General features: G+C 43.2%; 2 protein-coding genes across 2 annotated transcripts in view; both read right to left on the reverse strand.

Annotated features, from left to right (window-relative positions):
• Positions 1-23,640, reverse strand: part of LOC142465886 (alpha-1,4-N-acetylglucosaminyltransferase-like) — a 100,511-nt gene that overhangs the window by 74,528 nt on the left and 2,343 nt on the right. The window lies entirely within an intron of this gene.
• The window catches only part of LOC142465885 (alpha-1,4-N-acetylglucosaminyltransferase-like), a 61,598-nt gene that overhangs the window by 36,360 nt on the left and 1,598 nt on the right, over positions 1-23,640 (reverse strand). The window contains exon 3 of the mRNA XM_075570294.1: positions 20,853-21,288. The gene's annotated coding sequence lies outside the window, so the exon portion shown is untranslated. The remainder of the gene's footprint in view (positions 1-20,852; positions 21,289-23,640) is intronic.

Here is a 23,640-nt window from a genome sequence, read left to right on the forward strand (position 1 = left end):
CATTGCGGCTGCAGCAGTCCTCTGGGTGGGATCGTCCTGGAGGTGGTTCCGGTGTTCTTCGGTCGCCGGAACCTTTGTGAAGCCAGTAGGAGATCCGAGCACGGGAGTGCTCGGGCAGGTACTATTAAGTCAACAAGTGCACCAACGGGCCCTTAGTTTAATAGTGACTGCGCAGTCACCCACGTTCTCTCCAAGAGTGCGGGACATTGGGTAGGGATTCTCGGGACACTGGGTGGGATCACTTGGTGTTGGGGAAGCATCCTGCGCAACGCAGTAAGTGTCTCCTCTAGAGAGGGACACGGGTTATTATGGTATTGCCATGATATGTTGTCTTGCATGTTCAGAAAAAGTCACTAGTTATTATACATTGTTTGTATGTGTCCTGCGAGGAATCACTCCCCCTATGGTGGGATCCATAGCAGGTGGAGGCGCTGCACCGAGTAAGTGGTTACCCATAGTGTTATAATTGCCCCAGGTTCCCCGTGGCGGAAGCTCAGCCCTCCTGTGAGCACCACACCAATGGCAACATGGTATGTTTCTCCGCACCCACAGTATAATCTGCGATTGGGGGGGGGGGGGGGGAAACCCGTTATATATGCAGAAATTGGGATACAATTAGAGACTGTGTGTATATTGTTTGGAAGGGACAGAAAGTGTTTGGAAGTGACAGAAAGTGTTATAAGTGTAAAAAAGTAGGACATGTTGCCAGTAATTGCAGATCAGCCCTAAGAGAGAGAGTAGAAGAAAAATAATGGAATTTAAAAGGTTTGTTCCTACTGGCCACACGAATAGGTCTTTTAAACCAGAAAATATTATTTTTCCTTCTGTTCTAATGGCAACTAGAAAGAGAATCAGAATAACAGCAGCACAGACCGCGCCAAACCCCCCTTTTTCTCCAAAGGAATGTGCAAAAGATACGAAAAGTTAACTCAAAACTCAAAAGCTCCGGAGCATAAAAAAAAAAAAATTGTTTTAAAAGCAGGTTATTTATGAGAAGTTGATTCGCTGTGTAGGAGAGAAGTTTGTATCTCTGTTCTTTGTTGTCACACTTGTGCTCTCCTCACAAACGCAGGGAAAAGGGGAAGGACCCGTTAGCGAGGTGGGGAGGCCGCAGGGGATACGAAGGGAGTAAGTTGCCGCGCAGCTTGGGATCGGCGCACGTAGTCACGTGACCGCGCCGCTCGCATGAAAATGCGCGACACGTCCGGAGGTGCGGTGCCTACTCAGAGACACGAGTGATCCAGCTGCATGTGCGCGCATGCTCTGACAGCAGAGCGGGAGTGCGCGCGTTCTCAGGCACCAACACGGGGGTTGCTGGGAAGCCAACGCTTCAGCACGGGAGTCTGGAAACGGAAACCAGAAACATGGGCATGGAGTTCAGAACACAAGGTAACATCCAGAGAAGGATTGCTTCTTGGAGAACGTCAAGACTTCTTAAAGGCATAGTGACAGAAACAGCAAGGTGCAGCGAAACTAAACATAACATAAGGGTTCTTAGTCTAATCCATTGGCCAAGGAATTATAAGCCTGCTACCACGTCAAGGTGAACCCTACTAAGCAGGTACCTACACTACCCGACGGTAAACTAACCTCAGTAGTATAAGTGTGACTGTCCCAGTCTTCCGGAATCCGCAGGAGATAAGTAAAGGTCCCAAGGAGGTCCAGACAGGAACAGTATGCGATGAGTACCAGCAGGCACCAAGGCAGGCAGCAAAAGACTAATAGCAGAGAGAAAGTCAAAGAGAGGCTTACTCCCTGTCAGGAGGAAGAGGGCAGGGTTTGCCAGAAAGCAAGATGGCATTGCTTGCTTCAGAATCCTTAAAGTCACAGGACCCTGACTCGCAGCTAGGGGGCGGCGATCAGAAGTAAACAGGTAAGAAAGGGACACGCCGCAGGGGACGTGTTCCACGCATCGTTACATTTGTGGGTCTGTATTGTGGTTTCTGTATTGTGTGTAAACCAGTAAAAACATGTCAATTGTATTTCTATAGGATTAGGATATGTTGCAAAGAGATTTTAAGCTTGCACGTATTGTTTTAATTATATATGGTGTGTTCATAAGTTGATCTAACCTCAGTTTATTTAATTGTCATATTTTTATTTCTAAGAGGCCATATTTTTATTTTTAAGAGGCCATATTTTTATTTTTGAGAGGCCATATTTTTATTTTTGAGAGGCCATATTTTTATTTTTTAGAGGCCATATTTTAATTTTAGAGAGGCCATACATTTTTTGTTTTTATTGTTGTGGAGAGAGCTCCATTTTTAACTTTGAGCTGAAGTTTCAATTCAGTAATTCATATTTAGAAGACTGAGAAGCTGTTTTGTTATCTGCTCGGCACTCTCAAGGTCTTTTTGGCGAAACGCCCGGGCTGGCAAATTGCCCAAGATAAACAAGCTCTGAAATTTTTCTCTGAGTGTCTTTAAAAAAATAACGCTGTCAGTGTGTTCGGCACTGTGCAAAGAGATTATATTACAAAAATTAGTGTGAAGTCCTCTACAAAAGCATTTGACTATTAACTGAATATGTGATGTATTTTATAACTTCTAACCATTTATTTTTCCATAAGTGTTCTATTTTATTATAAGCAGTAGTTACTGTTAAAATCACTGTATAATATATATTTCTAATTCTGCTGATTAAGCAAACAACATCCTAGTTGCTAATTTATTTATTTTATTTGTAGAATGTTTTGCCAGGAAGTGGTGCATTAGGAGTCACCTCTCATTTTTGGATATGTTCTAGGTATAGAGTTAAAGGACAGGTGATACATAGTTGCAAATACAGTTACATAAGTGAGCAGGGTATACATTATACGCAAGGCATTTCACATTTTTGGCAGAATAGTTACAATGGAGTGTTTGGGGTGGAGGCCAGACTGGAATTGCCTAGAGGCATTTGTCTTAGTATAGTAATTGTTTAATTGGGAGTAAACACATTTTTTCCATGACTTTGGGTAGTATTGTAGTGTATGACTTTATTTATATATAGCGTCAAAAATGTACTCAGCACTTCACAAAGAATACAGTAGAGGGAATTATAATAGAATAGTAAGTGCAGCAAAATCAGACAATAGGAAAGGAAATCCCTGCCCTGAAGAGCTTACAATCTAAGGTTTAAGGGAAATTTACAGAGATAGCAGGTGATGGAATAAGTGCTGTAGATGGCAGTGCTTGGCCACAATGGGTGGTAGGAGTGACTGTGTGTGGGATAATAGCCATGAGTGCAGGCTATTGGGATGCTTAATTTGTGCGGAAAGTTTTAAGGTTAGTTAGTATTTAATGAAAAGGTTGATACCATTTGCATCGGAGGAGATGACAGTGAGGCCTGAATGAGAGCAAGTGTGCATGGGGAGAAGAGAGATTGGTCTGTAGTTTGAGACAGTGTTTTTGTCCCCACTTTTGAAGATTGGGACAGCTCTGGTAGTTTTCCAGGTCTTAGGGATATGGCCTGCAGAAAGGATAGAGTTGATTATGGAAGCAATTGGTTTGACAATGGATGAGGTCCAAAGTCTTAGGAACTTAGATTGTAGTACAGTCAAGTCCCCATTAGCTGCTTAGTTTTAAATGTGAGGAGCATTAATAGGAGATACCTCTGTCTATATGCGGATGTTAAGACAGTAGTAAACACATTGATACAAGAATTTATTCCTAGGTTTAAATTATCTCCCTATGAGACACTTATGGGATGACTTATGACTATCAGTAGTTCAAAGAAACAAATTAAGGACCATCTATTGGTAATAAAACAAATAATGAGTATTGTATGCTACTAATATATTTTTTGAGTCTCTCTAGGCATAAGGTATGATAAAAGTGCACCTACGTGAGACGGAGTTAAAGGTCAAGTAGTTCCTAAACAAGCATGCTCTTCATCTTAGATAAAAAGGCCCATACTAACCACCAATACAGCAATTAAAGTGTCAGAGATTTCTTCCTGGATCCACGTGGCTCACATAAAACTCATTCCAGCTCCACCAAAGACCAAAGTCATCTAAAGCACAGCCGCATCAAGTTAACGTTTTGACGAGACATAAACTTTGACCGTTAACCAACGAGGAAAATAAGATACCAGGCAGAGCTTGATCTTATCAGGAACATTTAATTTATTCAAAGACTCAGAACATTTCATTTTTTCAAAGACTCAATATTTTTATTCTTTTATAGTGTGTAGAAGTTAGAATTTTAAGATGTATGCACCATTGGGTCTGCGAAGGTATAACCCACAGAGAGATGACAGGATTGTCATGATGATGCCCAACAGAGCCTTGTCAGCAATACTCATCTGCCTGTGTTCCTTATACATCGCAGATATCTATCACCATGGTCAAGGTAACACTACACTAATTCACCATCTCACCCACAAACATCACAAAGTCTCAGTAATAGAATGTTGTGCTAATTCTCAAAATATATGATGGTAGAGATAGATGCCATTTTTCTTTAGCTAGCAGCAGAAAGGTCACTTGCCTAAAATAAATTTTTTGCATTTTTTGTATCCATTTTTACCCTAGCAACACCAATCATTTATGGGCCAAGTTCCTCCAACAACCAGAAACAAGAGAAAAACACCAAATATTTCAGGGCTGAAAAGTAGTTTATGGAACGAACAATTTTGGGTTAGTTTAGTTCTAAATGTAGGAGTTGGGTTACTATATGACAGGCTTAATACATTAACAGATGTGTTAGATGATGTCCTCAATTACACCACTACAGCTATTGCATCACTAATCCAAGAACAGGTTCAGACCAGGCTTAACAAAAAAAAAACAAACAAAGCGCACAACACTCATCGTGAAAAAATGTAATAAACTATGTTTATATATAAGGTGTTTCAAGGTTATGCGTACATCAAGGTAAATTAATCAAGCATAGAGCCACAGAGTGGCAGTTACCAGCGTCTGCAACCAGGAACCACCAGAGCTTCACTCTCCTTTCCAGCTACAGCCAATGTAAAGGGGGTTAAGGCTGCACACCACAATATAACTAAATAAATAAACATACAGTTTACCGATGCTGCTGGTTCAAGGAAGTACCTGCCAGGCAAAATCCAAAGTACACTGAGGAAAAAAGAGAGCCAGCGCTCTACGGATTTCAAGATAAATGAATTTATTGTGCCACACGACGTTTCAACCAACAGGTCTTTTTCAAGTGATTAGACATACTCAAATGAGGATCTACCTAGTATATCTAAATATGCAAGCAAATATACGACTGCAAGTCAATTTGTTAAGCAAACTATACAAAAACATTGAAAAATTCTTCAAACAGATCAGATATTAGGAAACATATGTAAGGAAACACCTAGATTTGCCTATAAAAGAGGAGAGAATATCAAGGATATTCTTATTAAAGCAGATAAAAAAGAGCTTTATGTGGGTACACATTTTTTAAGTGATCCAAAAGCAGGCTGCTACAAGTGTTTTAATTGTTCGGTATGTAACAGTTTAATGACAGGCGATGTATTTCGTCATCCAAGAAGTGGTGCAAAATTTAAAATTAATAAACGTATCACCTGCACTACTACACAAGTCATATATATTATCAAATGCCCTTGTGGACTTTTATATGTGGGTAAGACGAAAAGGAATCTAAAAACCAGATTTATTGAACATAAAAGCAGGATCAATAATAAATCAGAAAATACAGTTTTTATTGACCACTGCATAGACCACAAACAACCAGTCTCATCCCTTCGTTTAATGGGGATAGAACCAATAAAAAGAAAGTCCACAGGAATTGATATTGATACACTTTTATTACAGCGTGAGACATACTGGACATACACGTTGGACACAGTTTATTCAAAAGGGCTAAATGACTACATATCTTTCAACTGTTTTCTTAATAGGAGATACAAATGTTTCTTAGGTGGCATGGCTGCTGTTGGTGAAAAGCCTTTAAAGTAAGTAAGGGACAAAAGAGATTGACAAGCATTCTATAAGCTTTTATTAAATGTTGTTTTTGCACATATTATATTTTACACTGGAACACACTATACATAGCTACCTCTGATCATATACTATGGTGCACTTATGCATACTAAAAGACTTACATTGCAGATAAAGTGAGAAAGAAGAAAAGCCCATTTTACAGGAGTCAAGGATAACAACAAGATGCCTATGATGACGCAGGACGCAGGAGTACCTCCCACATCGCGACGCAGAAAGAAGGAAGGCTTACAGCTCATAGAGCGAACATACAGCCCCCACAGCATCACGAGGAAAGGATAACCAATCCAGGCAAGAAGACTGACGTCACAGCAGGCCGACAGGGAGACGATGACGACGCTGGAACGCATGCGCATGCACAGAAGAGGATCGTGACGTCACTGAAACGCAAAAACCGGAAGTGGACAGAAAAACCGGAAATAGACTCTCATGGACTATTATGGCTATGCATGAAGGTAGCACTGATCAGGGGCAGCGGATTGGGAGCAGCTGGGGTGATTATTTAACTGTTTTTCACTTGTTATATTAATGTTAGAGGGTATATATACTAGGTAGATCATGATTTGAGTATGCCTAATCACTTGAAAAAGACCTGTTGGTCGAAACGTCGTGTGGCACAATAAATTCATTTATCTTGAAATCCGTGGAGCGCTGGATCTCTCTTTTTTCCTCACTATACCCTCAAGCAGCATTATGAGACGATGGAGCACCCCTGTGCCTCCCAACGTGTTTCTGGACTAAAATCATTCCAATAATTCTCAAAAAACAATGTTTTAAAGAATCAGAGGAGGGACTGACGAAGTTGAGACATTAGGGGGTCTGACATAACAGCATTAGGATGAAGCCATTTTGTTTGAATCCGCCATCTTGTCTTTGTGACTTTCTATGTGAAGAAATCTGTGTGAAACAGACATGGAATGTTTTCGCTCCTAGCTGACTTTATTGATCGTTCCTCATCCAATCAGCTTCCAAATTGAAAGTGTAAACAGGCCAGATATTATGAGAAAGCCTCGTTAGTAGTCTAAGATAAACTGTTTCTCATACAATGTGCCAAGTGGCAGAACTGAATCACATTTAACCCCATAATGATTTTTAGCTTACAGACAGTTATCCAGTATTATTATGTATTACAAAATGACATCAGCTTTAGTATTGTTATGTATTACAAAATGAGGTAATATTAATGGCATGCAAGCCCCCCCATAAAGGGGTGGGGCTTTAGGTTTTAGGGTATAAATATATGGCATAACGTGTTAACTGTTAGAGAGTTTTTTTTTACAAAAGCTGTCTCCGTTGTGCACTTGACTTGAATAACTTCAAGTGTTATTCTGTTTCAAAATAACCTCAGATTGTGTTTTTTATTTACGCTTTTCTCAACCATCACAGAGTTAATAACTTGCTCTGTTATTACCTTTCAAGGTGTAAGTGGACACTACCTGTGTACTACTGTGATCTGTCTTATCACTATATGACTTCGTGGATAGGCTGACTCATTCACACCTACTTGAATGAGAGCACTCCTACCTTTCTCTATCTGCCACAGCTACCCCAGAGTGGTTGTATCTGTGTTATATTTAGCAGACATAGGCCACCTCGGTATATATACTTACCAGGCTGCACCCTATATATATAAACAGGGGAGGTAGCCTACACTTCACGCCGATTATCCAGTGTTTTTTATTTCGCTGCGCTTTTGTGGCTCATTATTGAGTCTAATATATTCTGGATGTCTAGTGTTCTACCCATTTTAGTTGAGTACTTACTCCCATTAAAGTATTTTAATTCATTCACTCCTCACCTCACATACATACCTTTCCATTTCACGTCTGCTGTGATTTATGTATATGTTTGAGTGCTCTCCAGTGGGCTTCTGTTCTCTTTGTGTGTGTTCATAAGTAATAGACACCAATGGGGAGTGACACTACATAAAATGTATGTAGTGTCACTCCATTTTGGTGTCTATTACTTATATGTTTTGGGGTTAATCCCGTTTCCAGTGATTTCACAATATTTTCTGTATACTTTATTGTCTTTTATACTGACTCCATATCTTCACTGAGTTTGAAGTAACTGGTTCAATTCCTGGTGTTGGCTCCTTCTGACCTTGGGCAAGTCACTTTATATCCCTGTGCCTCCGGCACCAAAAATATAGATTGTAAGCTCCATAGGGCAGGGACTGTGTCTGCAAAATGTCTCTGTAAAGCGCTGCGTAAAAACTAGCAGCGCTATATAAGAACATGCTATTATTAGTGGTTTCGTATTCTATACAAGAACAAACAATTATAATTATTATTATTAGAGTCAAGGCAATTTTGGAGCAAAACTAGTGCACTGAAGGCATTGAAGCTTATAGGCACAGGATTATAATGCTTCTCTGGGAGTGAGTGGCCACACTGGACAAAAACAGCACGAGATTTATCTAAGACTAAAACCAATGGGATACCATTTCTGTGATATATCTGGTTCTTTCTAGTTTTGCTGCCAGGAGACATAGATAAATGTTGATGATTCTCCAGGCAATCCAAGTTGAATATTTGATCAAAAATATATATTCTTTTTACATAAGACCAATGTTTCAGTCTCTAGGGGCTTTATTCTGGCTCCCATCAACGTAAACAGGACAAACAAGAACCACATTGCACAGCTTGTTTTCTAATTTTCCTCTCTCCCTACACTGTATTACATCCCTTGTTTGTATATTTTAGATGTCCTACAGAAAAGAAAGCCTTATAGTCTTCGGGACTCGGGCAAGTCGCGGTCCCACGGCTTGCCCCGGACTGGAGGATTATCACTGTGGAGGAGTCCGATCCAGCAGCATAGACCCCCTGCAGCGACATCCCAGCAGCGCTATCTCTTGAGCACTACAGTAAGTCTTTATACATCTGTAATACCATCCTTACTGTATTAGCTCCTACCACCTCTGTTGGGAGGCTAGTCAACAAATCCATCACCGTTTCTGTGAAGAACTACTTCTCCTAATTTCCTCTAAGCCTCCAAACATCAGCTTTAGAGAATAAACTCTTGTTCTTGCCTTCTATTAGTCTGAAATATGTTTCCCTCCTCTACTTTGTTGATATATTTGAAAGTTTCAGTCATGTCCCCCCTCTGCCTTCTCTCCTCCAAGCTTTACATATTGAGGTTGTTTAGTCTGTAATTATACATTTTATGATTTAAACCATGCACCATTTTCGTAGCCCTTCTTTATATAGTCCCTAATTTATTGATATTCTTCTGGGAATATGCCGTATGGTCACATTTACTAAGCAGTCTCTCGCCATTATGTACCAATGGGCATCTTCCGGGACCAGAAAGTCTCTTATGGCAGAAGACAGCTTAGTAAAAATGGCCCGTAGTATCCATAACTGAACACAGTTCTCTAGGTGAAGTCTTATCAATGATCTATAAAGTGACATCATCTCTCTCTTCCTGCTGCAATTATCTCTAACAATACGCCGCTGTCCCAATGACTTTCCCCATTTCTTTGTTACATTGCTTGCCTACTTATAAATCACATGAAATAATGTATATAACGGGTAAATCAATGATTAACCCACCAGGCGCTAAGAAATGGTACAGTCCTGCTGATTTGATTAATATATTCATGGGAAATAAGCATGGTCAACCCCAGACAGAATAAGTATAATGTGCGTGATATCTCTTCCAGCAACTGGCTCACTGCGAGCACCAAAAGAGTTGAGATAAAAAGACTCACGTGGCTGACTTTGGGGTTGTTGACACTGTGCCTGTCCTCTCTGGAATGATGTAGCTGCTCCTGCTAGCAGATCTCGGCTTGATGTAGCATAAATGTTGGGACAGATGTGGCGCCCCAGCACTGTGGAACGCCAATTTCCTCTTCACCGCCAACCCTGCGTCCGCTCCGGCGCGGTGGGTGGTCACCTGACCGGCGGCATCAGCAAGGCTTCCGGTTCATCCACAGGAACAGCAAGTGATCTCCAGCAGCTCGGCGTGCAGGCGACGTAGACAGCGCTGCAGAAATCCTCCCAAGGGGGGTATGATCGCCGCACAGCCACAATGAATCAATGAAGGCTGATGTGTGAATATAGAAAAAGCTTTATTCTCACAGGGTGCAAGCGAATTCTCTTACGCGTTTCAGCCTGAGAGCACATGAAATAATGACTCACGTCACAAGATTCAGTGATTTCCTTATGCAGCCTGAAAATTCACCATTCTTGCTACAGTAATGTCTCAAAAACAGCACTTTTCCTTTTTTCCTTTGTAATTCTTTGCTTTTAAGCTCATTATTTCTCTTCATTATCTTTTTTTAAATCATCTCGTTTAAACCTACAGTATTAAGCAGACCACTCGTCTTAGTTTAATTTGGTTCAAGGTAGGACTACACCTTAATGAAATGTTTTTAACTCATTACTTGCCGCTGCTGTTAGAAGGGTGTATTTTTACACTGGAAATTAAAGTGTGGTGTGAGGGGTTTTGATGGATACTAATGGCAAACGAATTGCCACAGAAGGCAGTAAGTGAGAAACATATTATGGCGCCTATTCTAATAGCTCCAAAGTGTGGCAAAATGCTTCTAAAGTTCCCTTTATAAGCGGATTGGCACGCTTTGCTATTCTGTAAGCCCTTATCACATGTCCAAACTAGGTCTAAATGGCTTTTTTTACAAGTGGTTTAACTCTTGTCTGTCAATCTGATCGGGTTGTCAAAAAAAGGCTCAAACGCACATTTTTTGCCCTAAATTGCTATTATAGTGTATGCAAACTACATTAAAAACTTCACTTTTTTTAACACCATGTAAAGAGTGGCCTGAAATATGGGTTTGGCTGAGAGAACAAACCCATAAAACAGGCTGGAGATGGAGTCGGCAGCATGTCTGGTAATTCCGCCTCTAAGCAAATACAATCCGGGCAAATTACTGTAGCTGTTAAACCGGTTGGTTATGTGATTTGCAATAGAGAACACTGTTTTTTTCCCCCCCACATTTTATTCTGCTTCGTTTGAACATGCCCAAACCATTCGGTTTGGCAAGGACAACTTCGGAGCTACAAAAATAAGCCCATATACAGTAGGTGCAGAAAAGAGACACTGTTTTTTAATAGCTTACATGAATTAAAAAAAAACCCATACGCCCACTCGCCACCTGAGTTTAGTCATAAAACATAAATTCTTTTGGCTGAAAAATTGGTCGGATCTGCTGTGATTTACTATGAAATATAAGAATACAGAATTTTTAACAAATAAAACTGTGCTATGTTCAGGAAATAATTAACAAATAATTAAAATGATCAAATTAAAGGTGAAGGATTCAAAAAATATTGGAATAATTTTTTTTAGTACATGAAATGATGTACCTCTTCCGTCCTTCTCTCCCCTCCCTCTCTCTATATACTGTAACTATATTTTAATAATGAACTAATGTAGTACCCTTTTGAACAGTAGAGCTTTCAATCACAAGAATCATACTTTTAAAAAAAAAGTTCGCTGACAATGCTATTTATTCTGTAGGTGTATGTGTGGCTTCCTTGTGATGTGAGGTTTTCAGGCACAGTAATCTACAGCAGGCGTGCGCTAACTTACCTTCATGCGCCCCCCTTTCTCCTCTCCCCTCGGCTCACGCACCCCCCTTTCCCCCCCCCCCCCCCCCGCATGGCTCCGGCGTCAAATGACATTGCGGGGTCATGTGGCGTCATGTTGCCATGGCAATGGGATGTCACAAGACCCCATTGCCATGGAGACGCGTAGTTGGAACCAAGGTGAATTAAGAGGTTACAGAGGCCTCACGCGACCCCCAGCATTTATTTTAAATGCTTTCGGGGAAGCACGTGGCCTCTGTAACAGCCGTGCCCTCCCCCCAGAAAATCTAGCGCCCCCCACTTTGTGCACCCCTGATCTACAGTACAGATGTGGCCAACATTATTACACTTGCTGGCACATTGCAGCGGAATATATACAACGCACCAGCGGGAGAAGTAACCAATGTTTCAAAGCTGCCTTGCTAGAAAAGGAAAGGGATAATGTGCTATTTTAGCCCCTGGGAACAAGCAAACGAGCAGTGCTGGATTAAGGGACGGTCTGGCTGGGCACTTCCCTGGGACACCAAAAGAAAATCGGGATTACCCATCAAGAAAGACCAAAAAGTGCATACAAATAAATAAATAAAGAATACATTTAAAGTAGAAAAAATGTTTAACCTCTTCACTGCTGAATATTACTAAACATGCAGAAGTGTCAGCAATAAAAGTGTTCCAAAAGTGGGGGAATCAATTAAGAAATAATCAGATTATTATTTTTTTTTTTAAATAGAATACTGTGAAATTTACACTTGGAAAAGGTGGAAAAGGCTGACAATGTGTTTTTAAAAAGTATTGAGGTGAAAATGTACTGGCTTGTGGTAAAAAGTGTAAGAAGGGTGTAATTGCTGAATTACAAGAAAATAGATTTAAAAAATGTCAAAAACAGAAAAATAATTACAGAACAAAACAGGACCAACATAATTATATATACATAGTAATATTAGAACAGCTTACCTTGGAGCAGTTAATACAAGTGTGTCACCCATACTGTATGTCGGTGTTCAATGAAATGCAGTGTCTGGGTTTACAGTGCTGGCATAGTTACTGTCTGACTTGCCCCTATATCTTATTTAGCCAATAACTATAAGACTTGTTAAAGGAACTATCCCACACACTGTAAATGGACATAATTGTTTATACTGTACTGTATGATGGAACCTTATAAGTTGTACATTTTAATTATACATTAATCATTTATTTTCGAGAGAACATTAAGCAGGACAGTCAATTAGATTGTAAGCAAAATTCATATTCATGTTGTTGCACAGGAGAGGGGGGAGATGGGGGAGTGGGGTGGAGAGTAGGATAGGAGAGGGGTGAGGAGGAGAGTAGAGGGGGAGGAGAGGGGGAGAGAAGAGGGGGAGGAGAGGGGGAGAGAAGAGGGTGGCTGAGGGGGAGAGGAGGGAGGGGAGATGGGGGTAGGAAAGGTGGGAGAAGGGGAGAGGAAGGAGGGGAGGGTTGAGGAAAGTGGGTAGTGGGGAAGGGGGAGAAGGGGAGGAGGGGGAGGAGAGAGGGTGGGGAGAGGGGGTGGAAATGAGAGGTGGAGTAGAGGGGCGTCGAGAGGGGAGGTGGGGAGGGGGGAGGACAGGTGAGGGAGGAGGGGAGGGGTGGAGAGGGGGAGGAGATGGGGAGGGGGTGTGGAGGAGCTGGGGAGGGGGGTAGAGAGGAGAGGTAGGGGCAGGAGAGGGGGAATGAGAGGGGGAATGAGAGGGGAGGAGAGGAGAGGGGGTGCATAGGTGAGGAGAGGGGGAGGGGAGGTAGGAGAGGGGGAAGGGGAGAGGAGAAGGGGGTGGAGAGAGGAAGGGACGGGAGTGAGGAGAAGGTCAGGTGGAGAAAAGGGGTTGGAGAGGGGGGAGGATCGGAGAGGAGGAAGAAGAGGGGGGAGGAGAGGGAGGGAGAAGATGGGGGTGGAGAGGGAGGAAGGAGAGGGAAGTGTGTTGGAGAGGAGAGAGAGGGGTGGAGAGGAGTTGGGGTGGGAGGGGACGAGATGAGGGGGGTGATGGGAATGGAGATGAGGGGGTGATGTGTGGTGGAAAGGGTGGAGAAGAGAGGGGGTAGAGAGGGGGAATAGAGAGAGGGGTGGAGGAGGAGGGGGAGTAGAGGGGGGGTGAGGGGGCAGGAGAGGTTTACAAAACGCATAGGAGGTTTACCTCTGTTTACATGTCTTGTGATTAAAGATTTTGTATTCGTATCATTTTTACTGTAGTCTGCTATTTTTTCACTTCTACCTGGATCCTGCTTCAGCAGTTGGAAAGCTCTTTTCTCTACTCAGGAAGTGGGTGATCGTTTAGGGCAGGGTTTCCCAAACTTTTTTTTTAACTTCTTTTTCGTGACCCACTAAAAATGTTATCGCCTATACTGGCCTATAGGGCCTGCAAAAGACACACACACAGCCACTGATATACACACACATACACACACACACACACAGCCACTGATACACACACAGCCACTGACACACACACCCAGCCACTGACACACACGCAGCCACACAGACACTGCTACACACACACACACACACACATACTGCTACACACACAGAGACACTGCTACACACACAGAGACACTGCTACACACACAGAGACACTGCTACACACACAGAGACACTACTACACACACACACACACACACACACACACACACAAACACTGATAAACACACACAGACACTGATACACACACACTTACACTGATACTGATACACACAGACACTTATTCACACACAGACACACACACACACACTGATACAGATACACACAGATACACACACACACACTCGCTCTCCCCTATACGCACACAGACACAAAAAGTGAATTACAGGCAACGACGGATGTGAGTGACTGGAGGGGTGGCCAGGGACACTTGGGTGGGAGATGGGGGGGGGGGTCAGGGACACTTCGGTGGGTGGGAGGGAGGGGGCCAGGGACACTTGGGTGGGTGGGAGGGAGGGGGCCAGGGACACTTGGGTGGGAGGGAGGGGGCCAGGGACTCTTGGGGGCCAGGGACACTTGGGTGGGTGGGAGGGAGGGGGCCAGGGACACTTGGGTTGGAGTTAGGGGGCCAGGGACACTTTAGGAGGCCAGCTCTCCCCCTGCATCTTCCAGCTCTCCCTCTACTGCATCTTCCAGCTCTCCCCCCTGCATCTTCCAGCTCTCCCCCCTCCTGCATCTTCCAGCTCTCCCCCCTTCATCTTCCAGCTCTCCGCCCCCTCATCTTCCATCTCTCCCCCCCCTGAATCTTCCAGATCTCCCCCCCCCCTATATCTTCCATCTCTCCCCCCCCTACATCTTCCATCTCTCCCTCCATTTGCCTACCTTAGGCAGCTGCAGGTTCGGCGGCAGGCACGCGCTCAGTAGCAGAAGGCACAGGAAGTGCCGTGAGTTGCTGTGAGCAGGCTCTGGGGGGGGGGGGTGGAGATGAGCCGGGGACCGGGTGCCGGAGGGAGAGTCGGGGTGTCGGAGGGAGGGAGAGCCGGGGGGAGAGCGAGCCGAGGACCGGGTGCCGGAGGGAGGGAGAGCCAGGGTGCCTGGTGCCAGAGGTAGGGCCAGAGTGCCAGGGGAGCCAAGGCCAGCCCCCTTCTACCTTGACCAATCCCCTACGGCCCACGCTCACTAGCAGCAGGCACAGGAAGTGCCGCGAGCTGCTGTGAGCGGCACTGGGGGGGATGGAGAGCGAGCCGAGGGGGGAAGGAGAGCGAGCCGGGGCCGGGGAGCTGGAGGAAGGGGGTGTCGAGTGACGGGGGAGCACCGGCCGGGCTGCTGAATCCTCCCCGTCGCCCCCGCGCCCCGCCACCGACACATTAAAAAAAAACGGGAACATGGAGGATAACCCGGGACATTTCCGGGACAGACCGGCAACCGGGACAGCACACGAAAAACCGGGACTGTCCCGACAAAACCGGGACGACTGGTCACCCTAGCTCAGGAGACCCCTTTCTCCCGCACACTATTAATAAAAATACATTCAAGTTTTGTATACGTACCTTTTTGGTTTAATAAAGTATTGCTTTTTATATGAGCATATGTGGATGTCGCCCTTATTCTTGAGCAACAAAAGAGGGATTGACTTGTGACAGCTTCCCTCAGACATCACTCTACCCCCACAAGCTGACCCTAGAGGTTAAAGGGATGGTTTGCAGGAAAGAGCTGAAAGATACTGTGATAGGATTTGCTCACACTTGCCCGTGTGAGTAGAGCTGTTATCAGCTTTATTTTATTTATTCCACATCACCCTGATATTTCCCGTGTGCAAGGTTTTATGACTGATTAGTTTACAAGTTATACTCATTTATGTATCTTTATTTGTTTGTTCCTATGCGCTCACCACAGCTCTAAGACTAGAGTCAAACTGCCACCAGAAAAAACTGGATTGAAAATATTCCCCTCGGCCAGTACAGACAATTGAAAAGGAACTGTACTGAGAATAATGTCTTCTTAGAACAATCCAATATTCTCACTAATACATTTATAGAAAGGAAATATAAAAAAACTAATATATAAGAGGCTCGAAATAAAACTATATCTTTAACAAGAGACTCGATCCTTACTCCGAACAAAATCCAGACCAAAAAGAACTTTGAGATGCCATTTATAACACAATATAATAAAGAAGCATGAAAAATAAAACACATCCTCAATCAACACTGGCATTTGTTGAAAAATTACCCCATTTTTGGAGGTCAAATTTCAGATACAGCACAAGTCCTATTTAGGAAGGCTCCCAATATTAAAAATAGATTAGCTCCGAGTGCCCTAAAAAATAAAAAATAAACTATTATCCCTGGGTGGTTAGATCTTCCTAATGGATTTTTCAATTGCAAAAATTGCACAGCTTGTGGCTATAGTTCCATTCCAGGGAATCACTTTAAATCCAATGCAACTGGAAAAAATTACAAAATTAATAGACATATAAATTGTAGATCTAAATTTGTAGTGTATCTCCTGGAATGTTCATGTGGTCTACAGTATGTGAGGAAGACCATCCATCCAATACGAACAAGGATTTTAGAACACTTTGGAAATATAAAAAGAAAGTTGGTTACACATAGCGTGTCTAAACACTTCCTTACGGTCCACAATGCTGACCCTAAGGGGTTAATATATAAAGGGATTGAACAGGACATGCCACATTTGAGAGGCGGGGACTGAAATATTGACTTAATAAAAAGAGTCATTTTGGAATTACCAATTAGGCAAGGCTAGGAATTACTATGTCACCTGCCAGTCTGAATATTGACTTTGACCTGAGTGCATGGGCGTCCGCAGGGGGGGGGATCACTCGCAGTCCTGGCCGTGCACAATGAAGTCTCAAAAACAATTCCCCTGCCGGACTCCCCACCCAACCTGATTGGCTGGCGCTTTGCCAGGATTTTTTTTTTTGGCTCGCAGCCAGGCTCTGAGCTGTTAAGCCGCCATTTCTTCTAGAGCAGGTAAGCAATGTCCCATGTCCTCCCATGCTTCTCCCCTGGCCTCCTTTGGCCCCCTCACTGGCCTCCCCTGGTCTCCCCACGGCCTCCCCTGGTCCCCCCACAGCCTCCCCTGGTCCCCCCACGGCCTCCCCTGGTCCCCCCACGGCCTCCCCTGGTCCTCCCACGGCCTCCCCTGGTCCCCACATGGCCTCCCATGGTCCCCCACAGCCTCCCCATGTCCCTCCAAGACCTCCCCTGGTCCCACCATGGCCTCCAGAGGTCCCCCCATGGCCTCCAGAGGTCCCCCCCACGGCCTCCCCTGGTCCTGCAACGGCCTCCCCTGGTCCCCCCATGGCCTCCCCTGGTCCCCCCACGGCCTCCCCTGGTCCCCCCACGGCCTCCCCTGGTCCCCCCAAGACCTCCCCTGGTCCCCCCAAGACCTCCCCTGGTCCCCCCATGGCCTCCCATGGTCCCCACACGTCCTCCCCTGGTCCCCCCCAAAGCCTCCCCTTGTCCCCCCAAGACCTTCCCTGGTCCCACCATGGCCTCCAGAGGTCCCCCCACGGCCTCCCCTGGTCCCCCCAAGACCTCCCCTGGTCCCCCCACGGCCTCCCCTGGTCCCCCCAAGACCTCCCCTGGTCCGCCGACGACCTCTCCTGGACCTTCTCTGGCCCCCCACAGCCTCCCCTGGACCTCCCCCTATGTCTCCCCTGGTCCCCCCCCCCCTGTCTCCCTCTCTCCCTCTCTCTGTCACCCTGCCTTGCGCTCTCTGTCACCCTGCCTTGCGCTCTCTGTCACCCTGCCTCGCTCTCTCTGTCACCCTGCCTCCCTCTCTCTGTCATCCTGCCTCGCTCTCTCTGTCACCCTGCCTCCCTCTCTCTGTCATGCTGCCTCACTCTCTCTGTCACCCTGCCTCACTCTCTCTGTCATCCTATCTCGCTCTCTATGTCTCACACTCTGGATCTGGATATCTTATTTACCCTATATATCTTAACTGTACCTATACATGTACCTATACTGTACCTACACCAAAATAACCTATACTGCTTTCTTCCAGATCTGACTCTCAAGCTTCACACGGGAGAAAGCGGAATTCCCCCTAACGCAGAAGACTTTCTGCACTTAAGTGCCAGAGTGACATGGCAAGTTCTACAGGCACCCACCAGATCCGGCAACCCTGAGTAGCTGCTCTTTTTTGATGTCATAACTACACTTTCACAGTTGCTTTATTAACCTGCTTTCTCAAATTTGCTTGAAAATGCACTCACCACCACTTTTATGCCGGGCACTGGCCGTTAAAATTATGCCCCCCCCCTGAAAAAATTTCTGCGGACGCCCATGCCTGAGTTTATTCCTTTAAGGAAGATAGGAGTCAAATATGTGCCTAATTTTGTCTAGTCCCAGTGTTCAGTTAATTATATATATTTTTTTATATATAAATTTACTAAAGTCTTCTAACCTCCGTCTCTATTCTATTGTCTATTACAGATGTGGAAATATCATAATTATTATTAGAGTTTTAGCTATTTTAATATTTTATTATAGTATTTTATTGTATTTTATTGTATTTTTATCATTTTTGCACAGAGAATTTAATATTGTATCGGTCTCTGTGTTATTTCACTATTAACTATAGCATCATAGTATCACGATAGTAACACATTAATCGTTACTTTATGGTCTATCTAGACATTTAGTTTCCAATATGCCTGCAGTCACCAATGAACTGACTGAGTAGGGTATTTAAAGACATTACAACCAATCAAAGACACTCCTGATGAAACCTTGCTAAAGGTGAAACGCGTAGAGTGAATCCGGTCACTGCTGAGTGGGATGCTACACACAGTGCTGCCTTCTTGTCTACAGACCTTCCTCCTGTCTATCATCCGGGGATCCTAACACACTATGTGAGTGTGTTTTACTATATAGTTACTTTATATAAAGTTTTAATCAGTCTACACTATTTCTGGCCTTTTTATCCCAAACCACAAAGGTTCCTATACCTGTTAATATCATTTGGTACAGCACCGCAAAGATACCTTTACATACACTAGAAGATTAAGAAATTTGTGAGTACTAATTTAGTTGGATTTAGGAGAAATCTACTTAGAATCACCAAAAACATATTGCACCATTGTTTGTATGTTTTTTCTCCACATATACCTGCGCTCCCCAAAACACCTGGACACTTGAGAAACACATGGATTGAGAAAGCAATCTACAATAGGGTTTGAGCTGTTTGTTTGTATTTGGATATTTATTTTATTTTTCACTTCACTATCACATATTTGATGCACCTTTTAACGTGAATTAAGCACTATTTTTCACTAATATTCACCTATATTTTTCACTAATATTCACCTATATTGCTCCTGTGGTTCTGTGACATTATGGTATATGTTTTAGACTTATGTCAGTTAAGTAGTTCTAACAGTTGCAACCAATGAGAAATTACTTAAGGCCAGTTCTCCTTACAATCTGTTACTCCACCTCTGACGAAGCTCCATTTGTGAGTGAAACATGTACTGTAGGGCATCATGACACAATGATGTCATAACCAGGAAGTGATTTGCAGCTCAGCAAGGGGCAGAGAGGGAAAGTTTCGTGATTTGTTATGCATCCTAGATCAGACTCTCACTTGGGTTGGTAATGCTAGCTACTACAACTATTTAGTACCACACAGCTACCTGTCCAGTTCGTGAGTGGCAGCAACCACAACTCTCTTGATTCTAGTGACACCTACTGTAGCAAGAGGGTGGCTGTTTTTTTTTTCTTTTATGACCCTAAGGCCATTATATATTCCTGTGTCTGCCCTCCCTAAATCATTTGGCAAATGGGTTATACATTCATACCCTGTCTGTACCTAGTAATTATCATAGTCAAAGGAACTGTTGGCACCTAATCCTATTATGGCTACTGTATATTTCTGCCTAGGTCCCTAATATATTAATTGGTATATAGGATATTTACTTAGGCATACAGGTATTAATCACAACCCTCTTGAATTTAGTATGTTCCTTAGCCAAAGGGTGGTCTGGGTTACTTAATCCATTAAGGCTACCTTCCATCTGTGCCTCTGTTCATATTAATGCAATTGGCATACAGGTAATTTACCAAACTGCTGGCTATTGTGTAATTACACAGATAATAGTAAAGAACCTGAGCGCTTCACATTTTCCTGGGTTTTTTTTTTAAAAATGTAAAGGTAATGCAGTTGCTGTGGTTTAGTTAGATTTTGCAAAGGCTCTTGATACAGTCCCACACGAGGTTAGTGTACAAAACAAAGCAAATTGGACTCAGTAAAAATATTTGCACCTGGATTGAAAACTGGTTGAAGGATTCACAACATAGAGTTGTAATAATTAGAACTTTTTCATGTTGGGCTAAAGTTGTGATTGGAGTATGTCAAGGATTGGTACTGTGACCCGTGCTTTTTAACTTCTTTATTAAGGATCTTGCATTTGGCATAGAGAGCACATCACTTTCAGCTCTCCCCAGATGACAGGAAGATGCAAATGTCACTAAATAAAAAATCATGGAGCTGAGATACGTCAATCACTGGGGATATATAACTGCTAAAGAAACTCAGTGGCCAATTTAGTAAACTTCAATACAGTAAGTGACGTATTGACGGTTTTGGGCACTTTTCTAGCGAGTTTGCATGTGTAGCTATTCAGAAAGCTTCAATAACTTGCCAAACTCGATAGAAAAGTGCTTCTTCCCGATCGGTAGAGCTCCCACTCAGACAAACTGAGCAATAGCTCAAAAAATGTTCAGTTTATCTGGATCCTAAGAGATTTTAGAGTGATTTGACATGGCTGGTAATCTATTTTAAATGTAAATCAGTCAATGTCGGCATTTTCATGGTGTGGGAATTTCTGCATGTTAGTCAATATGTGCAAATGTCTTTCTCACCTCTACAGAATGTGCTAGGAATGAAGTCTTACCTTCATATACCAAGGGTGAAGAGGTGTATTGTTAAACAAATCCTGCATTCTCAGAGGGAAGAAGTAAACATTATTGAAAGACGAGAGGGTTGGGAAACTCTGGCGAATTCTGTTCATATCGTCTTGCGAGGATATGCTGGTCAAACCTTTCATGAAAAAAGCCACAGGCCTATCATGGTACACACGGGCTGCTGACTCGAGGGCACATAAGACCAAGGAAGGGAGCTCCATTCTGTCAGTGGTCTCCATAAATATAATACCTTTTCCTTTGCTCAGAACGACCTCTGGTATGATGTTCTTGGATTGTATAGGCCTGCAGAAAATGCAACTCTGCTTGTAGACGAATGCATAGAAGAAGAAGAAGGAAAAGGCTATATTGACAGAAAGAAGTAAAGGACCTTTAGGGATTTTAACGTTGCCATATCTGGTGATCAATCTGCAGAAGAAAATAATAAGAAATGTATATAAAATTAAGAAGTTCTGATGAACATATGTACAGACGAGAGTCAGGAAATATTGGAGCAACAGAAGTGCACAGAACCTTTTTATTTCAACTTAATTTTTATTTGGGCTACAGAAAATAAAAAGGGAACATTCAGGACCACATCTAGCAGTTTCTGCATCATATCAAATATGGACCAATCGATCCCAATTTAACTTTAAATTTGACCAGAAATGATGGGGTCAAATTAACAGCAATTAATAAAAACACAGATACATAAATAGACCAGATACATACATAGGAAAAGAGGGGAAGGAGAGGGGGGACACCTTCTTTATTAGCTTTAGGTTTTTAACATGTCTATTTTCCTGTACCTATTATCTATAAGAATTACTCATTGTTCTGACACTGATCTTGCCCAAAAAACCACGGGGGGAGGACGACTTTGCCATGCTAAATAAAGGCCAGTTCTCTGTTGTCTCTCTGCCCCCCTTCTCCGGCCAACCAATGATCTCAGATCTGGGAAAACTTATGGAAGATCTCTCTCAGGAACGCAGTGAGTTTCCCTGGGGTTAGAGCGTACTGGGATTGTGGGTTTATTCATTTTTATTTTCAACTGGCACCAGTTGTTTGGAGGTTAGAGACCCCTCCTCCCGGGGTTTAAGCTCACTCACCCCACTTTTTAAATAGATGTTTTTTTTCATGTTCCTCTGTGGACAGACCCACTGAGGTCAGTCTCCCTCCAGCGGAGGTAAATGAGAATGTGCATAGGTAGTGTTAGGACCTGCTTACTGGTCATGCCTTGGCATGGCTTGCAGGCTTATGACGCTTTAACCAAAAGGTTTAACTCAATAACCCTTACTCATGAGAATACTGACATTGAGGTATTTAACTATATATATTTTTCACACTGGATGTAGCATTAGGTATTTTTGTATTTTGTTGTATACATTTGGCCACGCTCAGTAGCACTCCTTTTGATATATATTTTCACATGTCTTAGACAGGTCTACTGTATATATATATAAATAAAAAAATGTGGTGATAAAGATCTCTCTCCGGGATCGAAACGTTGGACTTTTTGTGCAAGTATTTGTGTACTTTAATACATTTTTTCATTACTGAACTGGTGAGTGCTTTTGTCTCTTTACCTTTCAGGTATTGTACTGTATGTTGTGTATTTGTATGACCTTAGCACCAGCTACTACTACTCCACCACTGGAGTGCAGGATATCTATCTATCTATCTATCTATCTATCTATCTATCTATATATGTGGTGGGATCTGGGATTAGAGCTTACCGGAATTGTGTGTTTATTGTCCTTCAGTACTAGTTGTAGCTGGGTCACACCATTACCAACAGCACCACTTTTAACTGATTTAATCACCCCCAAAGTCACCAGCAGCACCATAAATGACCTCCACCTCTTCTTCTGTCACCTATCTTTCTACTTTCCAAAATTGTATTCAAAATATAACTCATATTTCTACTCAGTAGCAGATTTACAATTTTGCCACCCTTAGGTCCAATGAAATAAACCAGGCACAAAGCCCAGAAAAAACGCTGCACCACAAAAAGCAAAAAGCAAAAGGGAGATAATAAAAACCATTTTAATGTGCCAAAAAAGAGAGAGGGTTACACTATTCATTAGTTATCCACTCTCAACGTTTTTTGCACACAGAAAATTTAGCTTCAATGACCCTTTACTCTGCAAGTGAAGAAACTCCTGTGGTTGTGGTTCTGACAAGGGAGTGACTATTATTGTTCATTCAACTGTGAGTATTATTCCAATTGTTGCTGAATTTATATGCTGTACTGGAGGGGTGATCTCTATGCGTTTGAATATATATATGGTCAGACAACCGCAATTCAATGCTAAATCCTCTACAAGTACATTATAAATTCACATGGTCAAGGCTTGCATAAGGGTTCCTTTCTGCTTCTTGTCTACCATATCACCTTATTGGATTATAGAAAGTATTCCGGATTTGTATCAGTGGAATTCTTTCTCTATAGTTAATCCCATATATTTGACCCTCAGTTTTTTCCCCTATCCAGGGTAATCTATCACCTTTAGGCCCATACTTTTTCGCAGCCCCTAAATCTTTCGTCTCACTTACACACACACGCACACACATGCACTTACTCTGACACACACACTTACTCTGACACACACACACAGGCTCACACACAAGCTCACAGACACTTAAAAAAAATCTTTTTATTAGGGCACTAGGGCCTCGTCCAGGGTGGGTAGAGGTGCGCTGGCGCTCCAGCGCTGCGCCCTGCTCGGCCTTGATTTTCCTGGTCGGCTAGGTGCGCGCGCGTCTTGGGGCGCGGCCTCT

The sequence above is a fragment of the Ascaphus truei genome, chromosome 14 (genome assembly GCF_040206685.1).
Source record: "Ascaphus truei isolate aAscTru1 chromosome 14, aAscTru1.hap1, whole genome shotgun sequence".
Taxonomy (NCBI): Eukaryota; Metazoa; Chordata; class Amphibia; order Anura; family Ascaphidae; genus Ascaphus; species Ascaphus truei.